Raw genomic sequence first — 9,579 nt, forward strand, 5'->3', positions numbered from 1 at the left:
TAGAGTGGAGTAGTGGGATAGAATAGAGTGGAGTGGCTTTGAGTGGCATAGAGCAGCATTGTATGGAGTGGAGTTGCATGGAGTGGCACAGAACGGAGTTGCATGAAGTGAAGTGGTGTAGAGTGGCGTGGATGGAAACCCATGCCCATATGTACTGTTGTGTGGATCCCGAGTGCATATTTCTTGTCATAGAATAAGCACGGATCATGTGTGCGCGCGCCACGGCATAGGCCTGTCTCTCGGATTGCAGTCTTGTTGGACTGGGAGGGGTGCCCAAGCTGCTACTCACATAGTGGTGTAAGGCTACCGCCTTCACCAGGAGTTAAGAAGCACGAACACAGTTGTGGCAGCATTCTGTATTGTGATCAGTAGCAGTGAACAGGATCTTTTTATCCTGTGTCATTGGAGTGAGGCCTATAGGCTCACTCACCTTTTTAAAAGCTTCACTGCTGAGTGCTTAACGCACCCTTGGGCTGCATCGGGTAAGATGTGGATTGCTGCACAGGAGTAGTGACCCTGCATTGGTTGTGTGTGCGTCTGGGTAAGGGTACACTACAAGGATGGAGCGATACTGTTCAGTGTATGTGTGGTTAGTACATGTGCTGGGTGTATGTATGCCTGAGAGGGATGCATTACATGAGAGATGTAGTGCTGTGCTGTGCAGGGGAAGCATTTGCTGGGTATATGTGTGACTGTGTTAAGTAAAATACATGAAGGGTGAAGTGTTGTGCATTGGGCACACAAGGACTGTGTGTGTGAATAATATACCCTATTATATGCAATGAATGCATGTGTACATTTAAGGGTACGAGGCACAGAGGTGACAGTGCTGGGCCCAAGTGTGCTGTTAAAATACATTGAATTAGTGTGTCTGCAATAGTAAATTGTATGGAAGACCCTGGGATCCATTTTGGGAAGCCCAGACCTGCCTGGCAAAGACATGAGGAAGAGAGGAATCCCCTCATTCCTGTGAGAGGTCTGGAGACACACTAGAGGGAATAGGAAGAGACTCCCTTTACATTTCCAAAGACTGCTCTTTGTTTCGGGGGTAGATCACAAGAAACGGGCCTGGACACATCTTAGGAAGGGCAATGGGGCTGATAAGAGAATCAAAAAGAGTAGGGCTGGGGGTCTAGTAGTCACCTTTCGATGCACATTTCACTGTGGCTAACATTCAGGTGTGAACTCTGGTCACTCTCATGAACTGTGTTGTGAACAATCAGCTTCAGAGTTGTGTCTGCTGTGGCAGACCTCCTTCATGAAGGAATAGAAAGTGCCTACTTCAAAAGAAGCAGAACCCCAACTTCAAAGATCCAGACCCTAAATCACATTTGGTGTATGGAAAAGAACTATAAGGGGAGGTTGAGTCCCCAAAAATATTTAACCTGCTAAGCAACCAGATGGGCTGTGTGAGAAGGGGAAGCTTTGCAAGACGTTTGGCTGTGGTCTAGGGGCCAAGGCCTTCTGTTATCCCTGCCGGGTAAAGGGATATCACCCTGAAAAACATAGACCACCTGTCCTGGAGCCAGGAGCATCAGCACCCAGAAGAAAGATGTCCTAAACCATGTGCCCTAGATGTGTTTGTCACAGTCAATCCGATTCATACATTAGCACAATTAATCCAAAAAGAAAGTTATTTCTTTAAACTCTGTTAACTTCCTTACAATTGCTACCCATGTCCTGACACTCTTGCTATATGAAACCTTTGAAATGTTACTGCTGCAAAATAAACGTATGTGCAAATCTAGAGAAGCAACCCCAGAAAGAAGTCTAGAACCAATTGGCTTAGAGAGTGGTACCAAGTTCAGAACGTGCACCTTTTTTAATAAGCCAGTATGGAAGTTTCTGAATGAATGTAGTTGGTCCTGCTCATCTACAGCTTCATATCTAGTATTAGAAGTTGTGTCTGTAAGATGTATAGCCAGGACATCAAATAATGATTCAGACAGCATGGGCTATAATTGTTTGATCCAGAATCCACTTATGTCGTGGTAAATTCAGCCTCCAATAGAGATGCCAATGAATGCCTCAGTGATATAGCCGGTTAGGATGAGAGTCAATATGTATTGTGCTATTTTGCAAATAGAATGGTATGTTTCTTCTGTTAACTTCAGTCTTCTCAAACCCCATAATTCAGGCTTGTCTGTCCACTTGCCTAGCAGCCTGGCTGATGAGGGGTGATACCCCGAAACTGGTCCCAGGATGAATGTTTCCGGTCCAGGGAGGACCCGGCTTGGCAGTTTGGGCTGGACTGTTCCCATGAGGAGCAGGGTCAAGACTGATGTGCATATGGCTGGGTCCAAATTGGGGGTGGCGTAGTGAGCAAAGAACGATGGATTCAACCCAGACCTCTTGACTTGCGGTGAATGTTTAATTTATTTGGCACTGGGGGGTGAATGTTGGATTCATTCGTCATTCCGTCCATCATGTGTTGCTGCAGCACTTTTCACACTAAGTGGGATAGGTTTACTCAGACACGGGTCCCTTGCTCGCTGTGCCACTGAATCCAAGCCAGCCAGGCAGACAGATGAGGGGGGTTATCCCGAAACCAGTCCCAGGATGCTTGTTTCTGGTCCAGGGAGGAGCCGGTTATGCAGTTTGGGCTGGACTGTTCCCATGAGGAGCAGGGTCAAGACTGATTTGCATATGACTGGGTCCAAACTGGGGTGGTGTAGTGAGTAAAACAACAATGGATTTAACCCAGATTTCTTGACTTGTGGGGGAAATGTTTGGTTCTTTCAGTATTCTGTCCATCATTTGTTGCTGCAGCACATCAATGTTACGTCACTGAAGTCCTAGAGATTGTAAAAAAAAATCCTAGCAAATGTACTCGTGTAGTATGTAGCTGGTGGTATCTTTTTGCGGACACGGTCGTAAACATATACTAAAGCATCAGATAGCACAGTGTCATTTACAGACAGCACATTTTCCATGGAAATGGCCACTAAATTTGTACAGACACATTTTTATTCATGAAACTATATAAAAAAACAAATAAGGTGTGGAAATCGGGTTTCAATGAATATTTATCATTTGTGAATTACCATGTAAATTTGTTTTGATCATATTAAAATCTTTGCATCCATCACACTTAAGAATTACAAAAAGTGAGCTTCATTTTTGCTTTCCTACCTACTCATATGTTTAAATATGTGTACAGTTCATTAAAGGTATCCAACTTTTGTGGTGTATTACAGCCTTTCCTTTTACACTTCATGTACCCCTCCAAGATGGTCACATATTTCACTTTAAAAACTCCCCTCACTTTGAATCGAGAGGAAGAAAAGTAAACCCCACGCTAAAAGCAGCAATTTGTCAGACGATATAACCCGACGTTTGACCTCTGTCTCTGAAGACCAGAATATGTGACCAGATAAATACAAAATGTAATGGCATCTTTATTTATTGCTCTTTCACAACCCACCAGAAATCGTCTGGCGCCCCACCAGTGAGTTGTGACCCACTGTTTAGGAAACTCTGTTCTAGGAACTATTAGTTAAGTTAAATATGCCAATCTCATCATGTTAAAGGGCAGCACATACACTTTACCACGGGTTAAAAGGGGTAAATTGCACAGACTTCTACCACCAGGCAAAACAGTTAAGATACCCCATGTAAAAGATGGTGATTTCCAACACAAGTCAAAAAAGTACTAGGGCTTATGGGTTGCGGTCTGGATTTGAAGGGTAGGAGGGTTTACACTGCTTAATATATACGCTCCAAATACAACTCAGGAGTCGTACAGCTGGAGAGCTGGACCTCACTGGGACCATTTTTGGAGGAGACACAAAATTGGTGTGAGATGCCAAGTAGGTTAGGTCCAACCGATCTGGTTACTATGCTAGGACAACTAGCAATGAAATTAAGGGCTTAATGGAGACTTGCATCGATATCTCGAGACACTTTAGCATGGCATCTAAATCTTGTTGCCTGTATGTAGGAACTATACTTGTATGTAGGAACTACACATGCATACCTTTGTGAATCAGACATTTTATATTTGGAAATTAGGAGGGAGCTGGATGAGGTGATCGTTGATGAGAAAAGCAAACCAGATGCCTTTAGGAACTTCTCCCAGTGCCGCTACAAACTGGGAAGAGCAAACTGGGATGAGCCATCGATCCAGGCATATCTCCTACCCTTCCAGAGAAACAGATCAACAATCTTAAGTGCTGAACTGAAGAAAGTGAAATTAGGGAAGCGATTACCTACTTTAAAACCAATAACTTCCTGTGCCCTGGCAGCCTCATTACAGCCTTCTGTAAAAATTCTGTAGGTAGGCAATGACTACACGAATGCCATCCAAGATGGTATGACTCCTGTTATGGAAGAGGTGGATATCACAATGCAGAAGCCCAGAAAGCATCCAAAGGGTGGACACACAGGCATTTACGAGTGCATTGGCTACACGACTTGATAAATATATGCCAGTTGTAGGGAATTAAGATCAATTAGGAATTACATGAGTGTTTGATCCGTTCAATAGGGACATTCCTGCAGGATGCAACCTAATCCACAGTCTGGGCTTTGGCCTCAGATTTAGAAGATGTGTCCTCTTAGAATTTAGCTTTAGGATGTGTGGGTATTTGCTAGTGATAGGGCAGCAGACATGGGTTTATGGATCAACAGAAGCAGACTGAAATACATAAACAAGGGAGAGTGACATCCTCTGTTTACACTAGAAACAGAACTCTTCACAGCTATTTGGCACCACAAATACATCCCGGTTTTTCTGAAGCATAAAATCAGTCTCTTAGCAGACACATTTCCTCTCACTGTGGCCAACCTGGATACCTCTCTGCAGGCACTGACCACGCAACTGGAATATATTGAAGGGGTACTGTTAGAAATGGGATTTTTGGTCGGCTAGGGCATGTGTCAAAGTCGGGCAGAAACCACCACTCTAGTCAAGATAAGGGAGTTACACTCCTAAAATAACCCCTGCTCACCCCCTTGGTAGCTTGGCACGAGCAGTCAGGCTTATCTTAGAGGCAGTGTGTAAAGCATTTGCACATAATCAACAGCAATACAGTGTCAGCACTACAAAGGGACACCACACCAGTTTAGAAAAATATCCAATATTTTTATATACTTAAGACAAGACCAGAAATGATAAAAATCCACAATACAGTACTTACAAATCCACAGTTATCAAAATATGCTTGAAAAACAGTTCCTTGATGTCGATAGCTTTGTCCGGGGCTATCGCGGCGTCGTGAACAAACAAATCCAAACAGTTCTGGCTGACTGCCGCGTTGCGGGCCAGCTGCGGTGTCGGGAAGACCCGCAAACAGTACCTTTTAGAAATGCAGGGCATCGGCGACCTCTCGTTGAGCTTCTGAAAGCACAGCGTCCGCAGGCGCCGCTTCTGGAGATCGGTGCAGGAGTCGTCGGGGCTCTTAAAGTCACATGCGTTGCAGATCGAACTCCTCTCTGATGAAGTCAGGAGCGCTGGTGTCGGCAGGCATCAAGTGCTGCAGTGCGAAGTGCAGCGGTGCGGCATGCGGTGCCCTCAGGTTGCGGTGCGAGCAGCGGCTCGGTGTCGGCGTCCGATGGTGTCATCGGTGAGACCAGGGCCGCGGTGCGAAGTGAATGCGGTGCTCGTCACGGTGCTGGCAGGTCGCGGTGTAAGCAGCTGCAGCGTCGTTGCTGAAGCGCTGTCGTCGGCTGCCGAACTGGAGTCGATGGTGCAAGCTATACTTCCAGCCCTTGGAGAAACTCCCAAAAGTAGATTGCCGAAAGTTCAGTCCAGTACTTTCACTGCCCAAGACAGAAGCAGCCACTGCAGGCCAACACAGCAAAGCAAACAGCAAAGTAGTAGTTCCTCCTCACAGCTTCTCCAGCTCTTCTTCTTGATCCAGAGTTCTAAAGTTCAGGGGTCTCGGCCCCAATATTTATATCCCAAAATCATTTGATCTCTTAGGTAGAGAGTGTCTGTGCCCAGCCAGAACCAGTTCTGCCTTCTCTGGTGTGACTTCCTGGCAGGAGGTGGAGACGGCATTGTCAGAGGCAGACCAGGCCCTTTGAGGTGCGAGGAAATCTCCTCCCCCTTCCCCAATTGCAGCCCAGGTCTATTCAGTCCTTTCCTGACCCCCCATAGACTATCTGGAGCCACTCCTGCTCCCCAGCCTTCTGTCATCCAAAACCCAGACAGGCAATCCACATTCCAGCAGAGCCACACGGGATGACTGAGCAAGAAAATACCTACTTTCTAAAAGTGGTATTTTTAAACACTATGTAAAAATCACCTTCACTAAAAGATGCATCTTTAGATTCTGAGTTCAGGCATACTAAACCTTATTTTCCTACCTAGTTCCCAGGGCCACTTATGTTTATAAGATGTTATAAACAAACCTCCCATTCTATCCTATGGGAAACAGGTAGCCTTGCAATAGTGAAAAACAAAATTGGCAGTAATTCACTATCAGGACATGCCACACACACCAGGGCATGTTCTACCTTTCACATACCACTGCACCCTGGCCACAGGGGTACCTACCTTAGGGGTGGCTGACATGTAAGAAAAGGGAAGGTTAGGGACTGGCGAGTGGGTGCACTTGCCAAGTCGACATGGCAGTACCAGACTGCGACAGGCTCTGCAATGGCAGGCCAGAGTCACATCTACGGGCTGTTAGTGTGGGTGGCACAATCCAGTGCTGCAGCCCACCAACAGCATTTGATCTACAGGCCCTGGCGCACGCAGTGCACTTTACTAGGGACTGACACACAAATCAAATAGGCCAATCATGGAAACACCAATCCATAACACATTGTACCACAAGAGCACTTGCACTTTACCCCTGATCAGCAGTGAGAAAAGTGCGCAGAAACACTAAGCCAGCACCAACAAGAGTCCAAACCGGGAGGTCAGAAAGCAAAAAATCAGGGGAATCACGCCAAAAGATGCCAGGTCTAACAGGTACAGACTTTAAAATTAACTTAAGGAAGACATCCTCTGCGAACTAGCAAGATGGAAGTCTTTAACTCTGTCCTTTAATGGTAGACTAGAAGCAATGATAAATGTGTTGTATTCATTGCCATATTTCTTTCAGGCTCTCCTCACATCAATACAAAAGTAGAATATTCAGACTCTACAGAAGAAGCTACGCTGTTTTGGGTGTGGAGCAAAAACGGGCTACAGTCCAAGCAGAGTTGAAGGAATTTAAAGAAGGCCCACGTGGGATGGGTTTGCCCAAGCTTGGGTCCCGTGCACACGTCACTGAAAACAAGCTGATGAGCCCATAACTAGAGCAAAAAAGGTTCTGGGTTGCTTATGTTCAGGGAGGTCCTGGCTTTGCAGTTCGGGCTGTTCCTATTGGAGCAGGGTGAAGACTGAATTGCATATAGCCAGGTCCAAACCGAGGTGGCACGGTGTGCAAAATAATGATGGATTGGGATGCGGCCCGAATGTTTATCAATAGCTGAGATTAATTCAAGCATTCCATCCATTACTGCTTTGTATACTTATTGTCTCCTCAAACTGGCAGCGCAAATTACTTGAGAAGTTCCATAAATTGTGCATAATCCAAAAGTAAGAGATTTGTGGGAAACGGAATGTGTGACAATGACTGATTACAGATAATATGATCCCTTACGAACTCCTAGCATAGGACGATACGTGTTGGCTGGGCTGGCTTTTCATGTATGTTAAGAAGATAAATACCAATAAAGATGAATTCCTACATATGAAGATTGAAACCGTTTTCTTTGGATGAATCTGAACATAATGAACTGGAAGTATTGTTTGATTATTCCTAATGAGAGGAGAAACATTATCTACTCTGAGTTGATTAGAAGACAACATATTTATTAGGGTTAAAGTTGAATGCTTCTCGCTGGATTTTGATTACATAAGTACCCAACAGGAGCCCAGTTGCACTCCTGGTTTGCAGACATTGAAATTGGGAGCAAGGAGAGCTACACACAAACCCCACGGTGTTGGCTGGAGACGACGTGGGGGGGAGCGGACTACATTTCCCAGCTCCCCATTATTCATGCAGAGAGAAAATTATACCAGAAGGGAAAAAATACATCTCCCAAAAACTTCCCTTGCATATTATCTCATTCCATCAAGAACAGGGGAAGGTTTTTACTATCTCTCTCGTATTACTAACGCACAGCATAGATTTATTCTATTGCGTTTTCGATTGAACCTGATTCCACTAATGTTAGGGTACCCAGAAAGGAGATATAACCTCTCAGGTTTGTCACCATGCCCATGTAATAATCATTCTTCCCAGTCAGACCTCCATTTAACACTATTCTGCAAGTACTACACTGATGAAAGAAAAGCATTTATTCTCCCATTTCTGAGATACCATAAATGTACACAATGCAGGGTGGCTCTGTATTTTTTAAAGACTCTCCCGGATCCGTTTGTGTGTTTTTCCATAGCTTAATTTTTGTGGGCTTGTATGAGAAAGAAGAAAACGCGGGGGTCGTTGTCCATTTAGTAGCAACTAAGATAGAACCAGACTTATTCATGCAACATGGGCTGAATTGTTATTAAGAGATTTATAGGATTTTAGCGGATTCTAATGGTTTTTATGAAATTGGGTCTACTGTCTACATGGCTAACTTGATGTATAGGTCTTTTTAATTTTTAGATATACGGTTATATAACCTGTTCTGTAATATTGTGGATGAATATGTGCTTTTATGATCTGTTTTAAAAGATCGAATAGTTGTGTGATGATGATGATTACATGCGTATTTAAGGTAGGTTGGTAGCAGTTGCACCCGTGACTTATGCACCACTGGTAATGATACTGGGTATAATAGCCTATGCAATGCATGCTGTGCCTCAATGCCATTGTATTTGTGCCCTTACATTTTAAATTCGGTTTACAGAACACCGTACTTTTGGCTTTATTTCAATAGCATGCGCACTCATATTCTGTGGATTTCTCTTGTGCATCACAGCTATACACGCAGGTGAATGCTCAAATTGTTTTGATACCATAAGTATCTCTGACAAGGATGGATAATCCTTGAGGTAAAGCTCCTCTTTAGGTCGGTAATTACTACCCCACACCATAAACTGATGACTGTATTTTTATCTGCGCTATTCCCAAAATTGTATGTAGAAGCCAATTTGAGAAGTGACATTCTTCCACAGATTCCAATTCTCCTTGTATGCAACCTGCCAAAACGTATTTCCAAAACTGAGGAAATGTTGGGAATGCAAAGCTTGCCTAGCTTCATAAAGCACAAGTCTAATTAATTTACAGTTGTAGAAAAACTTTCATTTTCTTCATCCGTGAGACCGGGGAAGTTCTCAAACACTGCCTGTCCTTCCAAATCCAAGCAATGCATAAGCATGAAGCTTTATTTCTGCACTTGGGCGACATACTTGTTGATAATTGGAATATAGTTTCTTCCAATTAGACCATGTAAGAGTCGGTTCACCAGGCAAAAGCAGAAAGAAAGGTGGAGTGGTTTTGTTTTCCATGGTAAACGTGATCCAAAGATTCAACTACACAATCACACAAAAAACAACCCTATACACTTAACACACACCACTCGTACTCTGTATGATACTGAAAATCTTCCTGCAAAAAAGAAAACGAATATATGCAA

The sequence above is a fragment of the Triturus cristatus genome, chromosome 7 (genome assembly GCF_964204655.1).
Source record: "Triturus cristatus chromosome 7, aTriCri1.1, whole genome shotgun sequence".
Classification (NCBI taxonomy): Eukaryota; Metazoa; Chordata; class Amphibia; order Caudata; family Salamandridae; genus Triturus; species Triturus cristatus.